The sequence below is a fragment of the Aythya fuligula genome, chromosome 2 (assembly GCF_009819795.1).
Source record: "Aythya fuligula isolate bAytFul2 chromosome 2, bAytFul2.pri, whole genome shotgun sequence".
Classification (NCBI taxonomy): Eukaryota; Metazoa; Chordata; class Aves; order Anseriformes; family Anatidae; genus Aythya; species Aythya fuligula.
This window is the reverse complement of record NC_045560.1, coordinates 129,360,182-129,381,247: the sequence shown is the minus strand read 5'-3', so window position 1 is coordinate 129,381,247 and position 21,066 is coordinate 129,360,182. Positions and strand designations below refer to the sequence as shown.

At 36.8% G+C, this 21,066-nt stretch overlaps 1 long non-coding RNA gene across 1 annotated transcript; it reads left to right on the top strand.

The window, feature by feature from the left end:
• Nucleotides 1-1,011: 1,011 nt before the first annotated feature.
• Nucleotides 1,012-20,496, top strand: LOC116485418. Its single transcript, XR_004252872.1, has 3 exons — nucleotides 1,012-1,084; nucleotides 1,499-1,580; nucleotides 20,389-20,496. It is a non-coding gene; the product is annotated as an uncharacterized LOC116485418 (long non-coding RNA).
• The last annotated feature ends 570 nt before the right edge of the window (nucleotides 20,497-21,066 follow it).

Here is a 21,066-nt window from a genome sequence, read left to right as displayed (position 1 = left end):
AATAAACTCTAAACCAATATTAACTAAGTCTTAAAAGCTGATGCAGCATGTTATATTTCAAATGCCTCTGTCAAAACCAGAGTGCAGTTTAAATCCTACCTGTCTTCTACTACATTGAATTCTTTGGTCCTGAGCAAGTCCAGCAAGTATTTTAAATTCTTCAGTTGAATCTGATAGGAAGAATGCTTTCCTTCATGATAAAAAAGACAGCAATGTAGTATACAGCATTCTAAACAAATGTGCAACCATCATACTTTATTACCTTTTTTTTTTGTTTTGTCACCTTGTATGTATGGAATATGGTAAGCCAATCACTTGGCTCAGCAATTGAGTCAATCATATAAATACTGACTGAAGAGAGATAGAATTATCTTATTGGATTTCATTCTCAAATGCCATTGGAGTGTTTAAGTGAGAAGACTTCACATCCTTTGCTTTCTAGATATAGAAAACTGAAAATCTGATTTGGGGAGGCAAGATGAGGGAGTGGAGAAGTGCACTTCAGGTCAATTTTTTCTAAAATCATTCTAAGACCTAGAAGCAGTTCTGCAGTGCAGTAAAAGTCTTTGTTTTCAAAACTAGGTATGTCCAGTACAAGTATAACAATTCATTCTGTCTGTGTACAAGCAAATGAATTGCTAGCAGCATGATTAGGTTTGGAGCTACACAAACACCAATAATGTTCATACAAACCTTAGCTTGGGTTTGTAACCCTCTGCATTCCCCAGAATATCTCCAGTTTTCACTAAACCTCTATTTTTCTACCTGACAGGAACTTCTGGGTAATGTACTTAATTTTTAGCTATATTCCATCAAGAAAGAAACTGCAATCTGCTTTTTGAATCTGCTGTATTTTACAGGCGGTCCTTGAAAAGGGGAAGAACATGATTTTACAATTTCAGATATAGGCCAAGAAATATACATTTTGATTCATAAATTCATAGTGAAATTCACAGCTTTCCACTTCACATCAGCTCCATGCTGACTTGCATTTCTTTCCTTTCCAGGACAACTGTGATGAGCTCTACCAAATGGACTCTCCTTTGCCCATTCACACAGGGAAGAAGAAATATGAGCCCTTTGGGTCTGTATAATTGAAACCAAATCAATTAAATTTCCCCACAAACTGGAAATTCTGAGCTGTTTTCAGCTTTGCAAGCATGATGACATTATCCAGAGGCACCCCTTAACATAGCTGTCAGCCTTGAGAGCACCAGGGCCTCTGTCCCGGGGAAGGAAGCCAGAGAAAGCTCCTCCAGGACTTCAGCAGGAGGATGCTCACTACAATGTGTTTTCATTGAATTATTCTGTACTGAATGAGTAAGCTTTCTCCAATGAATCATTTTCTTCACAACTTTCACAACTGTAGGTGAAGTGCCCAGATCATTATACTGTGAAGAACCACACAATTAAGATGAGAAGGTTAAGATATTTTAAGTTTTAATCCCAGACTCCTGAAACTAAATCTAAATTCCTCTCTTTTGTGCTATTCCTACAGGGTAGAAGTTTCCTAACAATGTACTTCCATGCTTCTAAATGTTTTCATGTTGGCAATAATATTTACTCTGAACTATAGAGAGGTAGGTACCCTCTTTCTTAATTCCATTTTAACCTTTGATTTCTTTAGGAATTTCTTTTCTTTCTATTAAGATTTTGCAAACAAAATTAAGTAAGAAATCTAAAGACAATGTTGGCATATTAAATGTGAATTTATTTTTATTTTATTTGTGAATTGCATAAATTCAAAAATGCCTAATCACTCAGGAACAGTTAAATGCAAGCAGACATGATAGCAAGCAATACTAGAGTCCCTCAGGTACCTAGGTCATGTATCACTTTTTCCCGCTGCAGCAAGGATTGCCCTTTCTTTGACTTCTTGTTACACAATTACTATTGTCCACAAGCATATGTGTTTAAACATGCATGTAAAGCATAGCTACAGAACTGGAAAAGAAGTGTCTAAGGGTGATGATCACTTCTGCTGCTGTTGTCAAAGCAGCTATTTGACAGCAAAAGCTGCTGTCCTTTGTGGTGACGACTTGTCTAATAAGAAGGTGCTGGATGGCAGCAGTGACCATATTTGACAAGGAGAGCCTCTGGCTTCGTTCACTCCAAGTACAATGGGAGGTAGAAGCTATTTTATACACAGTGTCTTCACAGAATTATTTTTTTACTTTGGCTGGAAAAGATGCTTGTACTCCTGAAGAGTATTCATTAGTGTCCTTCAGTTCATTAAAATTCTTACAAAGTAGTCTGCCCATAAGGTAAGGCAGTTACCCATGGGCAAATCATGGGCTAATTGCATCACATATAAACAAACATTTCAATTGACTTCAGATGAATCAGCTTGGACCAGAAAGAATGCAACCATCTTTGCAGGTCAGTACTCACAACAGTTGAAGCTAATGTTGGATCCCTCTTTTTTAATCTTTTTTTTTTTTTTTTTCTTTTTTCTATGGCAGCATCACTGATGGAATATATATCTTCATATGAAACAGTCTGTGTTTATTCAGTCTATGCCTTTCACACATTATCTCATCTAATTGAGACTTGACTGTGAATGTGTTCCTGGAATACCTGAATACATTCTGTCACCTACGGTTATATTTCTCATAAATTCAATTTTTAATTAGAGATAGAAGCCAAGACTGTTTTTTATGCTTTTTCTTTAAACATTAAAAATAGTAAACAGAAATGAAGCAGGATGTTTCCTACATGGGGACAAGCTAGATAAAACAAAAATGCATTTGCTATAAATAATAGCTTAAGGTTGCCATCATTAACCACCATTTAACTATTTCTTTTTCTATATATTTAATTGAAGAAAAGAATATGATAATCAAGGTCCATTTTCATTAATATTAACACTGAAGATAGCTTTAAATGTCTTGATCTCTCAGCATTTTAACAATGTCACTTAGACAAGTACTGTAAGTTTTGTTGGTAGTAACAGCAAAATGATTTTTTTTTTCCTACAGATTACATTCTAATGTAATCTAAGATTTCCTCTTGATTCCTTTTTTTTTTTTTTTTTTTTTTTTGAGTATGTCCAATCCACTTTGTGGTCCACTACTGTGGTCTAAATTCTATTAGAATGGATTTCTTGTCGATATAGAGATTTTGCTTTCAGAATGTACAATGTCTCAAAAGGGTGAGAACGGAGCATTATTACAGACCTTAAAACATGTACTGATGCATTTCTTCCATTTTAAACAAATAATTCTGAGAAAACTTTTCAAAGGATGCAGTTCCTAAGAAAGCCAAGCCTTTGTGAAAACAGCTCCTCAGTCTTTTGGGAGACACATTTTCGTTCTTTGCTAATCAAATACAACTTTTCTTAATACTACTTTAATTGTCTATGCTAAATTAGGAATGTTTATTGACAAAGCCAATGCGTTCTCTATAAACAAATATGACATCTAAACATCTGCTATGCTGCTAGGTCACTTAGTCTGATGCTAACTTGTTTAAAACAATATATTCTTGGCTTCTGTAGTTTTTCTTTGCTCTAAAACTGCCTTTGATAATAGTGCTAATACTAATTTACTTGTGGCTACATCTTAGCTCTCAAATCCATTCTAAGACCTCCATGTTAACACACTACTTTGGCTGATAATCCTGGTTGTTGTTTGAAAAAAAGCTTAGTTGGAAATATATGCCCTATCTTCTGCTTTCAGAGATGGAGTGTTTTCCTAGGAAATGCAAGTCTTTGTCGATAGTTAATGTTCAGTGAATAACATTTTTGTTTTGTTTTGTTTTTGTCTTCTGATGCTTTTTTTTTTTTCCTTTTTCCAAATAAGTATTCCCAATCTATGTGTTTTAAAAAATAACCTCTGATCTCTCTTTCTATCACGGAAATTCTATTAATCTTTAAAAATATCAAAAGTTATCATTGTTCTTCATCCCACAAATGCTCTACCTCTGTCATGCATGCAGATTCCTCAATGAAAATTTCAGTATTTTTATTGTGCTTAGGTCCCTACCAACAGAAGTTTGAGGTGAGTGAAAGGTGTCAAGCTCTTTTAGGAGATTTGTACATCTCTGGAGTTACTTTTGTTTTGTTTTATTGGAGTTGCTTATTAAGAAGAACTAGAAAAGGCACTTGCCAATTCTATATAATTTGTAATTTCAGCCTGGACCCATAATGGCCCTTTTTTCATCCAAATTGAGGACTCCATTTAGAGTCTATGACAGAGCGAGAAGCCTAAACTTTCTCCAGACAAGCTAGATATAGAGACAATGTTCCACCTTGCAATTTCTCATAATAATTAAAAACAAACAACAACAACAAAAAACATAAATACATAAATATTAGTGGAACAATATCAAGGGCAGAGATATCAGCTACCTGTCTGTCTCTATTATAAGAAATAAGGAGTGACTGCAAGCAGCAGAATACATAGTTTGTAATCATAAATGAAGAATAATTTTCTCAATATCAGATGAGGGTGAAGGAAAGATTCTCAATAGGGACAAGGCTGGCTTCTGCTGTTGCATTTTACTATTTTTTACAGATTTTTGGAGCTTTTTATTTTTTTTTTTATTTTTTTTTCAGAAAAGAAAACCCCAGGGAGCAAAATAGTATAAAGTAACAAGGCTGGCAAGAGTCACAATTCTAATGTAGATTTGACCAACTAGCCTCCAGCAGCCACTTTGCTCTCGCTTTGGCTTTATTTTCAAGTTTTGGTTTGGCTATGCGAAATTTTAAAAAGTAAATAAATCTTCAAGAATGCATTCCCTCTATATATTTTATTTGTGTCTGTTTCTCAGAGTTGGGTCAGATTTTTATAGCCTGATCCAACTTTTTCTTTACTTCCACATTTCCTGAATGGTGGCAGTATTTACCTCTGGAGATTTGGTTTGAATGTCACATTATAAAAATAAATAAATAAATAAATAAAAATTAGAACAGTGGTCATTGAGCATATTACCATCTGGTTACTCAAATATCTGCTCTAAGTCAGGCTGGTGCTGACCACTGAAAGGTTCTCTCAGACCTCTTTGAGTGTGGAAGTAGATATCATCAGGATCTACTACCATCCTAGATCTGCATCCTAATTTCTGGACGGAGGATTATCTTTTTCCCATGGAAAGACTCTTCACGACAACTTGCTCTCCAGACACTGTGAAGCACATGTACATCTTCTGCAGGAATGACTGCAGTGTCACATGTTCCTGCTATGTGCAAACAGACTCATCCTGGTTTCCGTGCCATTAATTAAATTTGGCATAACCTTCTGGCAAGTTATCCTGGTCCTTTGTATCTTTTCAAAGTAAACCATCAAGACATGACATGAAAACAGTGGTATGGAAGTTTGTTTTTTAAATATTTTTCTGTCATTATTTAAGAAGTTAGGAAAAAAAAAAAAAAAGTGGTTTTTCAATTGAAAAAATTGTCTTTCACCTTACTGTTTAACCAGTTAGTGTTTAATCTCTTCCCACAATATTTTATTGTCTTGTAGCCAACCTTCCACATTTTTAATAGGGCAGACCAGCAACTATTTTTTGTTTCGCTTCCTCTTCCTCTTTATGCTAGTAATATGACTGCAGAGGAAATACAAAGAAAACAAATATAAAAAAAACAGCTTAAAGAAAGGGTAAAGATGTCATTACAAAAGGAAATGATGATCTGTGAATTACCCTGACAGAATCAGTAAACATACAGCTTGGGTAGAAATTTGTTCTGTTTTGAAAGGCTTAATTCAAGTCCTCACAAGTACAGAACATTGCTAAATTTACTAATGCCTGTATAATACATGTAGAATCATTACCCCTCTCATAAGGGATAAATACCTTGTTTACATATTGTAGGTAATTTTCCCAAGAAAAGGTAATGCAAATACATATCCTGATTGTTTTAAAGAAGGGCATAAACTTGGAGATCAAATGTTTTTGATTAGTGATTGTGAAATGGAATCTGTAAAGATGTCCTTTTGTGTCTCTAATCCTCAGAATTTATTCTTGCAACACAATTTGATATGTATGTGACTTATTGCAGATTGGCACTCAGAGCATCAGACATTTAATGCAGCTCTTCTTTATTAAGAATTAAAAGACAAAAAAAAAACAGTAATTTCTTGTATGAGTGTCACCCTACATATTTTTCACTATATTCAGGTTCTAATACACATCAGAATTTAAAACTTGTAATATGAAATGATGAAGCAACTAACACTTTTAAAGGTTTAGTCTATAAAACATGTAATTTGTAAAGAAAATAAAATTTAAAACAAGATAAAACAATTATTTTTTGCTTGCTCCAATTAGTAAGAAATGAAAAGAGCTGAGGAAAGAATTGGGATTGCTAAATCCCAGTGTTTAGATGTCAAGCTCCAGAAGAGGTTAGAAATTATAGCTGTTGAAAAAATGAGTCATAAGATCAGCAACAGCATGCTTCCTGTCTCTCTAGCTAGATTCATTGCAATTACATGGACCCTACATCAACATGATACTACATACGAGATGTAAATTCTTTTAGGTTATTTGCATCTTGATATAGATTAAAAAGAAAGTGTTATTTGGCTTGAACAACATCAGTCTTTTCTCCTTTGTAACAATATAATCCTGTACAGTACAAGACCTTAGATGGCAATCTTTGTACTCAGACCAGAAGTCACATGAGGTTCCTTACATGATCCAAATTGTTTGAAGATAAGGAGTTGCACTAGAGATTTCAGTTTTCATGAAACTGAGTGCAGGACTGAGCTCTTCATATTACATATATTTGCCTTTTGTATAACAGAAAATATTCAAGGCTCACTTACATACTTACTACAAAATGCTCTAAACTGGACTGCTACTGTTACCAAATTTAGTACAGAGGTAGAAATGACCTCTTCGGGACTGTCATTGGTCTTAATGATTCTTGTTCTTAATGCAGGAATCATAATTCAGATACAGGCTCAGCTTCACAATGCTAGCTCTGCATTCCTACATAATTCACTGTTTTTTGTTTTGTGGTTTTTTTTTTTTTTTTTTTTTCCAGTGCCACAGGAGGAATAGAATACCTGTGGGTCTTGCTTCTCATCATAATTTCATTAGAGAAAAACCTTTCATAAAGAAAAAATAATAATAATTTAAAAAATCATCTGTTTCCTATTCTTTTATCCGTTTGCTCTTTCATGCAGAGCATGACATAAGCAAAACTGAAGAGGACTTTAAGAGGAATGAGTGAAGTGAAGAACTAGGTGTTGGAAGTAAGCAAAGATGAATGTTTTTTTTTTTAAACTGGCAGTACCACTCAGAAAATGTTAACATTAGACTGGAGCTCCAAACTCTCACTGAATGTGTGATCCACAAAGGTCAGCATACTGTACACAGATGCTCCTTGTAGGAGATAGGAGAGTTAGGGAGACTTGCTATTCTCCAGGTTTTGAATGCAAAACTCTTTGTGGGAAGGAGACACCTTCCCCTGCTCAGGCTTTGAAGGCATGAACTGAGGGTTCTGTGCCTCAGGAGGAATAACCCCAAGCACCAGTACAGTCTGGGGGCTGACCTGTTGGAGAGCAGCTCTACAGAGAGAGACCTGGGAGTCCTGGTGGACAGAAGTCTGATCATGTGTCAGCAATGTGCCATTGTGGCCAACAGTATTTTGGGGTGCATTCAGAAGAGTGTTGTGAGCAAGTCTAGGGAGATGATCTTCCCCCTCTACTCAGCCTTGGGGAGGTCACACCTGGAGTATTGTGACCAGTTGTGGGCTCCCCAGTACTAAAGGGACATAGAACTGCTGGAGAGAGTCCAGAGGAAGGCTACTAAGATGATCAGAGGACTGGAGCACCTGTCAAACAAGGACAGGCTGAGAGAACTGGAGATATTCAAAACCCACCTGGATGCCATCCTGCACAATGTGCTCTAGGTGATCCTGCTTGGCAGGGGAGTTGGACTAGATGATCTTCAGAGGTCCCTTCCAACCTCAGACATTCTGTGATTTTGTGACCTCACTGAGATAATCACTTCCATCTTTTTGCTTAAAGCTCAAAAGAAAGAAAGAAAGATACCTGCCTTTATACAAACAATTCAGCAACTCAAATATTAATTCACAAGTGGAAAAATCCAACTTTAGGTTTCTCCTGCATTTGCTAAGGTAGCAGCAAACTAAACCAAAATCTCCTACTTGTCAGAATAAGGCAATAAGCTCTGGCGTAGAATGGTGTCCTGTCCTGGACCACCGTCAGTTGCTCTTGTTAAAGCCTTTTTAATATTTACTACAAATTTCCACTGGAACAAGAGATGGATCATGAGTTATATATACAACTGGATAGCTACCAGGCTGCAAAATTATTGACCTTCCATATTTTTGTCTCAATATTTTTGCCACATGATCCTGCTGAGAACATAAAACCTGAAGGACACAGCTTCCCACAGCACTATAATACAGAATTCCCACTACTTTCTACAATGCTTATCATTACAATCTTAGAGAAAAAGAACTATTTTTCCCTAGAGTTTTCATCTGACATAAGAGAATAAATACATTGGTCTTAGTACCTAGAGGACTAAGTGGAATTTTGTTCGTATCTGTAGTTCAGTTAGATTCACAGTGCACCGTTTTGAAGCCTTGTATGTTGAAGAACAGACATTTTCTAGAAGATCCGGGGGAGTATTCAGTGGCTTCCCTTGTGCTTTCTGGTCTCAACATCTACTACACAGGTTCTTGTGACTGTGGGGAAGTGAACACAAAGATTCAAAAGGCCCCTTTCAGTGCTACAGTCTTGAAGGCTTCACTAAATATATATATATATGTATGTATGTATGTATGTATGTATATACATATATATATATCTATATAATTGGAATATTTTCACAGCCTGTTGGAAATTGAGGATCAGCTTGGCTCAGAAAAGCAGCAGCACAACAATGTCTGGCAACACTAATGGATTTTGTTATGCTTGATCAGCTCATCAGTTAATGTTGAATTGTTACTTCCTGGTAACCTACCTAATTACCAACTAAGTATTGAACAAAGGCCACTTTCACCCTAGGCCAGTTTTCACCCTAGAGGTGAAAATGCTCCTCTAAAAGACCCTCAATGCTCCATTTTAGGGCCAGTCCTCTTCAATGTCTTTATAAATGATTTGGATGTAGGACTAGAAGGAGTTCTGAGCAAATTTGCCAACGACACCAAGCTTGGAGGAGTTGTGGACTCGGATGAGGGTGGAAAGGCCTTGCAGAGAGATCTGGACAGATTGGAGAGCTGGGCAATCACCAACCGCATTAAGTTTAACAAAAGTAAGTGCCGGATCCTGCACCTGGGACAGGGCAACCCTGGCTATACGTACAGACTGGGCGATGAGACACTGGAGAGCAGCCCTGCAGAGAGAGATCTGGGAGTTGTAGTTGACAGCAAGTTGAATATGAGCCAGCACTGTGCCCTGGCAGCCAGGAGGGCCAACCATGTCCTGGGGTGCATCAAGCATGGCATTGCTAGTTGATCGAGGGAAGTGATTGTCCCACTCTGCACTGGAGCAGCATCACCCTCAAGTACTGTGTGCAGTTCTGGGCACCACAGCACAAAAAGGACATGAAACTGTTGGAGAGTGTCCAGAGGAGTGTGACGAAGATGGTGAAGGGCCTAGAAGGGAAAACATATGAGGAGCGGCTGAGGTCACTGGGCCTTTTCAGCCTGGAGAAGAGGAGGCTGAGGGGGGACCTCATTGCAGTCCACAACTTTCTCACAAGGGGGAGTGGATAGGCAGGTGACCTATTCTCCGTAATCACCAGTGATAGGACCCACAGGAACAGTGTTAAGCTGAGGCAGGGGACGTTTCGGCTGGACATCAGGAAGAGATTCTTCACCGAGATGGTGGTCGCACACTTGAACTCCCCAGTGAAGTAGTCACTGCACCAAGCCTGTCTGAATTTAAGAAGCGATTGGACTGTGCACTTAGTCACATGGTCTAAACTTTTGGGTAGTCCTGTACAGTGTGAGGAGTTGGACTTGATGATCCTTATGGGTCCCTTCCAACTCAGGATATTCTATGATTCTATGATTTTCTCTCAATATAATTACAACTACAAAATCCACAGGTTTAAGACACGGGAAGGGAATAAAAACCAAAGACTTTGCATCCACAAGTAATCAGTTTCTAAAGTTGTAAGTATCAACAGCTCTTTATGAGCTGGTTTGGAACTAAAATATCAAATATCACAGGTGGGAGTCCGAGTCCACATAAGTTGTGTTTTATCTCTTCCTCTTGAGCTACTATCAGATTTTCACTGTGAAGTTCTAAAACAAAGTTCCACTCCATAAAACTTTGTTTTCATTCACTTGAGTATGTTTTTACACCTTTTCTAACCCTTTTCTCAAGAATTATACTGTAGGATAATTTTAATTACGGATGCTTGCCTCTGATCACTAGGAGAACAAAAACTTCAAAAAAGTGAACACAACATATGTGTTCAAAATCAGAAATTCAAAGATCAAAAAAGTGAACACAACATATGCAAAAGACATTTGTGCTCTGTTAATCTTGGTCTTCTGACATTAACAACTTGCTTCTGTATCTAGTTTTGAAAATGGATAGGGGGAAGGAGGTCATGTGCATTTGGGGAGCTGGGATTTATGGTTTCACACCATGGCAGGCTATCTCTGATTGTCTTCTCTAGGCCCTGTAGAGGCTCTGGGATCCAGGTGCATTCCCAGGAGCACTGTGGTACAACCTGGTCACCACTGAGCAAGCACAGAGCTGTGCCCTGATCTTGCCCCTGTCTAAGGTGCCAGCCCACCCCAGCTTCCTCCACAAATTCCATGGGAACTCAGTGGAGGTTGGAGCCCCTTTTTGTCTGGAGAGGCCATCTCTGGCTCCATGAACAGCAGATGTTGCCAATGATTTCCTACAGAAAACATACAGTTGCTAAATAATAAAAAATAATAATTAAAAGGCAATGCAGACATTTCCAAATAAATCATAGATTAGCTCTAGTGTTATTAGTCAATATATTTGTGTGATATGAAGGAGTTTATAGCAGTAAACAGATATCTTATGATTAATAGAATCATAGACTCATTTAGGTTGGAAAAGACCTCTGAGATCATCTAGTCCAACCTTTAACCTAGCACTGCCAATTCCACTACTAAACCATGTCACTAAGCACTACATTTACAAATTTTTTGAAAATTTTGGGGGATGGTGATCCAACTGGTTCCCTGAGCTGCCTGTTCCAATACTTCATAGTGATACACACAGTAACTCATAAATTTAATGTAATATTCCTTAAATAACTGGTCTTGCATGACTATGTTACTGAGGATAGTGTTATTAATTAATATACCTATTGACAAACAATGATAATCTCTGTCATATAATACATTGCTTACCAAAAAAAAAAAAAAAAAAAAAAAAAGCCTACCGTTATGAACTAAACTAGAGCTCACTTCCAGTAGTTCAGAGTATCTTCCCCTTAGGGAGAAAAAATTGTTCAATAGAGGTGGGTAGAAATTTGAGAGAAAAAAAGTTCTGTCAGGTTCCTATCGACAGTACTGTGCTCTGTAATTACTTTTATTGATCAATGAGAACATTCATGCAGTAATATTCTTTGTGTAATGGAACAAAACTTGCTCCATGTACATTCAGACTCAACATAGTTACGGTGTACAATCTGGCTCATTTGTTTTGCAGCTACAAGCCACTAGCTTTCTAAATTATTATGGAAGTATCAACAGCTGTTCTCTCCACCCAGTTATTTTACCGCGACTTGGAATGCACACTAATCCATCAGTAATTAGAACCAACTCCTTTGCAGAATATGAATAAGCAAAGAAAATCTCATGGACAATCTGGATATATAAAAACATATTCACAGCCCCATATATCTTTACTGTGTCCTGGAGAAAATAAAAGATTCACGTGAACATTCACCTCTATGAAGAGGGAAAAAATGCAGAAGGAAATTTTGTGTTTGTGCCCTTGGTGTTTGAAAGTATTTGACGAATTTGTGAAGACATACATTACCCTGGGATTCAAAGGTATTAGCATTCACATACACTCAAACACACACACACCCACAAAACAAAAAATAATAATAAAAAAATAATAATACTAACATCTGAAACTCGTGATTCCCTTCTGATCCTTAGTTGTTAGGGGACTTTACTGACAGCTGAAATCAGAACATTACAAGCGTGATGAAGTGCAATCCTGCATTGTGAGTGCCATGAAATACAATCCTGCATTACACAACATTTCACAGCAAAGACATCACACTCAAAAAAACCTTTACAGTATTAAAAGAAAAATTGGCACCTCTGATATTCAGCTGTGCCTAAAAATTACCTTACACAATTGAAGTGGTTATTACATAAACAAAGGACTTCTTAAGATTTCAGCTGTGTGATCTGATTTCTAAACTCTAAGGTGTAGATAAATACTTGACAGTGTTTAAAATTGTCCAGCTAAGTCTTGTATTTAATTTGTTTGGACTTTCTATGGAAATTCTATTGGAAATCAATGCTAAATGCCTGTTTTACTCCAGCTACTTCAGGTACCCCATGAGCTGTCTTGCCTTAGGCTTTGGGTACCTTTGTGAGATACGTCTTTATAAATTTGACTTGTTGGCATTTTTACTTTCACCCTTATAAAGTGAAAGTATATCCATGAGCAATATGCATGAACAAGTTTGAAAGGAGCTCTTCTAGATCTTGATGTATTAAATATATTCACCCTAGATATTTATTTACTGATAGTATTTTCATTTGAATTTCTGAGTCTCCTTTGAAGCATTAACATGTTGTCATTGCCTAGCATTCATGTTCTGGTAGCTATAAGCAAAGTCAGGGGCCTTTGGGATGTAGGTTCTCTACACCGTTTTAAGAGTCAGTCTATTCCGATTGTCACCTTAAGACAAAGAGCATAAGCAGAAATTGGAGGGAAATTACTTGTTGAATGCCATATCTGGGCAAAACTGGTAAAGCACAACTTCCAGATCTTGGTTCTCCAAAAACACTTCCCTGGTCTGTTCACCAAATTACTTAGCTATTCATTCATGTTATAATGAAATGGGTAATTTATAATACACACAATCACTCAGATCTAAACTTTATTCATTAAGGTTAGAAATATTACATGAGCCCATCCCCAGGATGAATTGCCAGAAGTAGAAAAGGGGAATCACAAGATACACAAGAGGATGTCCGTGAGAACCTAAGAAAAATAAAATAAATAAATAAATAAATAAACAAACAAATAAATAAATAATTGGTAGCAACAGTCATTTTAAGAACAAAATACAGCCAGGATTGAACTAATTCCTCCTGAGATAACTCCAGGACTGGAAATAGTGCAGACTATTTCCAACCCCAACCATTCTATGATTTTATGATTCAATGGTTGTAAATAACATTTCTTTACTGTATTTTTATTGCATATATAACATTGATTGAGATGTGGTCATAGTTATTTTTTTTAGAAGGCATTAATTTTGCATTTACAAATAAATTATGTTTGAAGAGATCTGTTTTTCAGAAAAAGACTTCAGATTTTGAATTAATACATCGGTATGACTTAATACAGACTTACAGGAACTAGGTCATAAAACTGTATTTTTCAGTTAAAAACATTACTTTCTTAGATGTTGTATATTTATTCTACTCCAAATAAATAAATAAATAAACTTTCTAATGAAAGTGGTTCAAGTTGTAACCCATTTCTACATAAAAATGTATTATTGCAATAAAAACTTCTAGTTCAATTTGTTATGGTTTCCAAAATATTGTTATTCATTATTCACAGTTTATGTCTCTGGGTTCTAATGAAAAAATATACCAACTAACTACTCATCTATCAGTAATCTCCTGTAATACATACTGAGTTGAGGAGCAGAAACAACATTGCATGATTTATGGTTGTATTGCTTACAAAAATTTTTTAAGTGTGTATAAAAAGCATCTGATTATTGTAGTTAAAGTATTTCCAACCTGATTGCAGATAATAGAATAAATATATATTGGAAATATATATATTGGAAAATAAAAGGGTACCTATTGCCTACCTGAATCAGGAGAATATTCTTGCACCATGTAAGACAGGTTTAGTTAGTTGTGTAACATGTCTACTTGATACTGGCCAAAGGCTATAGTAAGAAGTAAACTAATACTCTCAAGACATCTAGGCTGTGATTTAAGCAAATCCTGTTCTTGAAGCCAAACATCTCTCTTCTCCATGACAGAATCTTTAGCTGATAATTGGAGATAACAAAGGAGTAAATGTGGATCCTTGATGTTTAATGCATTCATACACTTACAGTTGAGAGGGGTGAGAATGGCATTATCCAACTGTCCTTATGTGGTTGATGATGGACAGCAATTTGGCCATGTAAATTTTTCCAGAATTGCCCAATCCTGTAAATTGCCAGAGCAGTGGGTTTTATTGCCATTGCAATCTCAACTGCCTTTGAAGGTCATAAGTGCTCAGCTACATGTATCAGAAAACTGGCAATATGAGTGTAAAGAGCTACGCTAGCAAACAAGCAGGCACTAGCCCAATCTATTATCCGGTATAAAAAGATGGACATGCAGATGTGGTCCAGATTACCACTGCTTACTCTCCATCATTGCTATCAAAATGAGGAGTGCTAGCTGCTCTCTTGTATTCAGTGAGTAGAGGATAAATAGCAGTGGATTACTTTTTCTTGTTCCACCCAGCTGACACAGGGCAAAAAGAAATTATTTTCTCAAGCTACCCAGAGTCATAGGAGAAGAATTTCTGACCACAAGCCATGTGTGGCTGTAACTGTTCTTTGAATAGAATTTTTTATGAAACATATTTGAAATTACTGAGTAGGTTAGCAAGGTTATTTGGCCTTACTTTTCAACAGAGGATTTTTAGCTGAATCATGAACTGGTCTGTAAGTTTACTGATTCCATCCAGCATTTCAATCCTCAGGCATAGTCATAGGTAATGAATACCTAATGTGAGACAAGCAAGCAAACAAGCAACAACAACAACAACAAAAAAAACACAGTAAAATAAAAACAGGAAAATAATCTAGGTAGAGAAGTAGGAACTTCTTGCAAATTGTGTTCTAGATCTAGGAAAAGTAATAGCTTCAGAAGACCTGGGATACCCACTGTCATTTGTGCATTCTTGACACTCTCAAAACTGCCCTTCTGTGGCTGGCAATGCCAAACTGAGGGAAGTGTGCATGCTGTCTCATAGCTCACAGTCTGCTCTCAATTCTCTCCCTGGAGTAGGATAAGTTAAAACGCTTTTCCCAAACTGTCCAACATTGCAAAATATGGTCTTGTTCCAATTCAGAATGAAACAAATTGTCTTCAGATTTCCCTGTGAAAGGAACATCCAAAAAATATCAGGGAAGAAAGGATTCATTATAGAAATCTTAATTTTGACTTTTTTTTTTTTTAATAATTTCTGCCCTTTGGCATCATGTCTCTCATGTATATTAAGCACATAATATATTAGAGGCTTTTTACTGAAGTCAGTAAAAATGCTTTAAATATTCTATGCTTTTGTTGTTTAAAAAATAATAAGAATCTTTAAGACACCTGCTACGTAACAGTGACTGAAACATCTTTTCTAGAGCAAAGTGTGTCTGTGTCAATATTGAAATAATTGGCATAAGCAGAAAACACTTTAAAGGTAAAAAGCAACTTTGAAAATCTGAGCCCAATTTATTAATGAATTAATAGCTTAACAATGAGTAGTGTTTCCTAGACATCTAGGAGTTTCTTTTTATCATCACTTTGCAAAATTAAACAAAGGTAAAAAATTTGGCTGTCAATAAATTTCTTTCATTTTTGTTATTTGTCAAATTAACAGTTACATAGTTTATAACTCTCAGTCATGTGATAGACTAGCAATGTGTATTACAGTAAGTCAGTTGCTTCTCCCTTCTTTCACTCTGATGTGTTAATGTGACTTGATTTACATTATAAACTAATGATGAGCATTAGGGTTTATTAAGGAGGGACTCTAAAGATATCTGGCATTTCTGTATTTAGTGGACTATGGGGCTGCTATAATGCCATGTAATTTGATATGCTGGCTAGAAACCAGATAATAATGTCAGAGAAAAGGAATAAACACGTCAGAAGATAGTACACATTCATAACATCTTCTGGTCAGTTATTGCACCCACAGTCACCCACAGGTTTATTTATTTGTGTGGTAGAAAATAATGCAGTTTTTATGTCTTTAATGCAGTTTTTATGTCTTTTTCTCTCCTTTTGCATGCACACAAACACCCAAACACAGCCACACCCACATATAATTTATAATACTCCTCTTATCGATCTTCATTGTAGTGTCCTCTAATTCAATATATTGCTGTGTTTCACAAAGATATGGAAAAGTAATAATAATTTTTTTTGAGTCCTTCATCACTTGATTTGTCTCATTCAAGTGTTTCTGTGTTCTTTGACTGTCAAATTTATCTGTTTCAAGCTAGATATTGGCAATTCATTTTCATTTTCTCATTGTAATATAGTGAAATTTTCCCCTACACAGACCTATAATTCCTCTATTTTTCATCCAGACTATTATCTGCAGGAGATTTCTTTCTTAACCTGAGAAAGAAGAACTGTTTTTGACATAGCTGATATTCAGTATTTGTGATTAGATGTAAAACAGATCAATGCAGAGTTCACAAATGGTTAAACTGACATTATTTTTTTTTTTTCATAACAAAAGTTCACTAGAAAAGCATGAAAAAATAATTATTTCCTTATTTGTTTCTTGGAATTTTTGTTTGCTTCTGATAATGTAAGAAAAATGCCACTGGAAACTAGAGAATGAGGATGATATAAAGTCCAGCCCTGTCAGTGCTATGATTATGCTTTCATTATTTCCTGTCTTGATGGTTTTAATCAAGGGACAATCACACACATTTACATCTAAATCACTCAGAGTTTCTAATCTTGATCCAATAGTACTATGTCCTCGTGGCAGTCCTATGAGTTTAATTATTCCATATTTGTATAGCCAGGGGCAACCCTGGCAACATGTACAGACAGGGAGAAGAGAGGCTGGAGAGCAGCCCCACAGAAAGGGATCTGGGGGTTCTGGTTGATGGCAAGCTGAGCACAAGCCAGCAGTGTACCTTGGTGGCCAGGAGGGTCAACTGTACCCTGGAGTGCCTCAGGCCTGGCACTGCCAGCTGGAAGGGTTTTTTTCTGCTCTGCTCTGTGCTGTGTGGCCTCACCTCAAACACTGTGTGCAATTTTGGGTGCCACAGTATAAGAAGGACATAAAACTAATAGAGAGTGTCAAAAGGAGGACTGCAAAGATGGTGAGGAATCTAGAAGGGAAGACTTATGAGGAACAGCTGAGGTCCCTTGGTTTGTTCAGCCCAGAGAAGAGCAGGCTGAGGGGAGGCCTCATGGTGGCCTGCAGCTCCCTCACGAGGGGAGCGGAGGGGCAGGTGCTGAGCTCTGCTCTCTGGGGACAGCGACAGGACCTGAGGGAACGGTATGGAGCTGGGACAGGGGAGGGTCAGGCTAGGTGTTGGGAAAAGATTCTCCACCAAGGGGGTGGTTGAGCACTGGAAATACTGATGGAGTTCAAGACAGTTGTCTGGACAACACACTCAGACATATGGTTTGGTTTTTGGGTGGTCCTGTGTGGAGCCAGAAGTTGGACTCAATGATGCTTGTGAGTCCCTTCCAATTCAGAATATTCTATGATTCTGTGAGTATCTCTGTAGACAATTGCAAGATCTAATCATGCTTGCCTCCTTTGACTAACAGAAATGTCATGAATAACACAGAGTAGCCAAAAGAAGCAAGTCATCTGCATTGGGTGCGAGTGTCTTTTTCCACCACACAGTTTGAGAAGAAGATCACAAATGCAAGGCTGACCAATTTTCAGGCCCTGATGAGCCAAGAAGGAATCCCTACAGCAAATGTGTCCTCCTTCTCAATCAGAAAACTGATAAAACCAAACCAGACAAACCATGGGTTGGAGAGAGGTAGATATATTTTTAGTTTTTTACATGCCTGAGAAATAAAGAAATTAACAATTTCTGTAACAAAAAGAACAAAACCCTTTTTTTTTTGATGGAAAAGGTTGTGGAATAGGTTAGAACACATCACATGAGTAAGATATGTGGCTCATGTCTGTGATGCAATATTCTTTGATGTGTTTCAGCAAGATGGCTGAATCATAACTGGGAACTGTGATGAATAACAAAGTAACAGCTAGAAAAGGTCATGAGAAAGGGAAAGAAATATATGCCCAGCTCCAACAAAGTATTACTTTTCTCTCCCACTGCAGGCAACCTCTACCTGCCTGTTCCTGAGGGTCTTTCACCCACTATGCAACTAGCCACTTATATCCTTCATTTACTCCATACAGAGCACCTGTAAAAGTATTTTCCTGAACTTTTAAAGTCTAGTTTTCTCTGTCTTTGATATGTAGCTATTGACTTTAACCCAGATTATTGTTTTCTAAAAGAACCGGTATATACTGAAAGGCATGTGAACTGTTCATGACATCTTTTTTTTTTTTTTTTTTTTTTTTTTTCAGTAAAGTCTAACACTGCTATGGATGCTTAGCCTGGTGAATGATAGCTTGCAACATGAGTTACAAAAATACTTTCATGTACAAGACAAAATCTGCACTCTTCCTCAGTAGATTTGACAAAGAAAGCAAAGTTGTCACTGCCAAAACACAAGATCTGCATTGCCAGTTCCTTACAGAGTAGCCAGGCATTGATAAATTTATTCATCATGTGCCTGGGGGGATCACAATCAACAGCATGTATTAGACTGATGGGTTGTCCAGATGTGAGGTAAATGCTTCTGTTAACACAAAATAGCATAATAACAGGTGTATGATGTGTATGATGTGCATCAAATTATCACAGTGGTTGCTTAATAAAAATTGTAGAAGTTGAATGGAAAACCACTGTTTAATCTTTTAAAAGTATTATTCAAAGCATTATTTTTAATAGCTAATTTTCTTGCTCAGATCCATAGTAATCTATCATATCTTCAAGCCAGGGCCAAAGCAAAGCAGCGACTGATTTATTCATGGATCAATAAAAATCAGGTGCTCTTATAAACCATTTGTCTTGCTAGAGAAAAATCACTATCAGAAGATTTTAACACCTTCTGTGACAATATTGGTTCTTGCAACAGCAGAATACAAATGCAGACACTCTGAGTTTTACATTGTACTAACTCCTTGAGCTCTACTTTCTTCTACCTATGGCTTATTTGTAAATAGGTTCAAGAGTCAAAATAGGGTATTTGTATGAGAACAGTTTAGTCCCACATTATGATGCAGCTCATTGGTAAGAAGTTGATGCATCTGAATCAATTTCTTGCAATGCAGATTTTGTTTCTCTGAGCAAAATTTTTCTTTTAACAAAATAACCAGCGGTGATGTTCTATCCCATTTCTGTCTCAGCAGCTCTCCCCAGTAATTTGTTAGGATTACTTATTAGGGACCAGTATCTCCTCCATCAACTCCAGAAAAGGAATGTGAGGGAGGGGAAGAATGCTTCGCAAATTTACTTAAGCTTATGTAAGCTCAGAGCTCAGAGTTAACATGGACTTTCATACTCCCATTTAAGATGGCTTAAAGTTGAGCCCTAGACACAAAGATTTTTCAAGCATAGCCACCTGCAGCCATGAAGGATTTCAAATGCAGATAACATGTAAACTTGTATTCTTAAAATTTGGTTGCATCCAACCTTGAACAACTGAAACCACATTCACTGAGATTCAGCATTGTTTTCAGAAATGTTTTACAGAATCACTAGACAGGTGCCAATTAGTGTTTCTAGAACCCAATCAAGGTTATTGCTAGAGTATGAACCTGGTTTTCTTACTGACAGGCAGAGCCTTTTATCTTCCTCTGCCCTTATCATTCATTCCTCTCTCCTTTGCACATTTTGGCTAAACACTGTTCTACCATTACTTGCTTATCAGTTCTCCTCATTGCTCTCTCATCTCCTTGTCTCAATTAACCTTCCTTGTATCCCAGCGAATGAAGCACAGTGTCTCAACAGATCTGTCAGACCCAGGGCCATCCATTAAAATAAAATTAATATTTTATATAATATTTCATGCTTCAAAAACCCGAATTAAGTTCTGAATTGTATATATATATATATATGCTAATATCTTGTAATACGTAGCAGCTGGTTAAATGGCATGTTAACGATGCATTTTGGGGTGTAATTGGGGAATGTGGTAGGTAATTAAGACATCTCACAGAAATAAGGTATAAGGCAAAAACATTTTATTGCCTGATGTAGCATTTGTCTGTCACTAGTGCTTAGGATACCTGCTACATTAAAACATTCTCCATAACTATGATAACTGGCCCTAAAACATATTCTGTGCCTGTGGTGGTTGACTCCAAATTTTCTGATTCTCAGGCAATGGAAACAAAAAAATTAAGCACTACTTTGTTTTTCTCATAAATTTAGGGAAGAAAATGCATCTGCAGAAAGCAAAACATCATAGTTTCTGAAGCTGTAGGCTGGGACTTTCTGGTTTATTGAACAGAAGAAGAAGAAGAAGAAGAAGAAGAAGAAGAAGAAGAAGAAGAAGAAGAAGAAGAAGAAGAAGAAGAAGAAGAAGAAGAATTTAACAATTTATCAATAATAATAATAATTTAATTATTAAGGTAACTATTGTTAACTCATTTAACACTGTTAATGAGCAGAAGTGGCTTTGTTTTGTCTCTTATTTATCAGAAAATCTCAAGCAGTAACATTTTGTTTTACACTGTGCTAAACTGCAGATGTGCACTATTTTTAGGTCTAATATTGAAATGACTTATGTCAGTCAATGGGAATCCTTGATAATTGTTTGCAATTACAAGTATCTAGGAGTCAGAGTAAACAAAACGGTGCAGGGATGACTACTACCTTCCACTGCAGGAATTACTTAAGTAAACATACTTACCTCATCTGGACAATTTTACAAATATTTTTCAAATCTCTATTGCTTCTATTTCTTTACTATCAGAGCATGACCGTGCCCAGCATAGCAAATTATGAGCCAACACAGCAGATATTCTTCACTGGATTTGAAGCCCAGCTTTGATCAAGCAGCATGGGTATTGTCAGAAACAGAGTAAGCCTTCCAAAAGGACAAGGTTC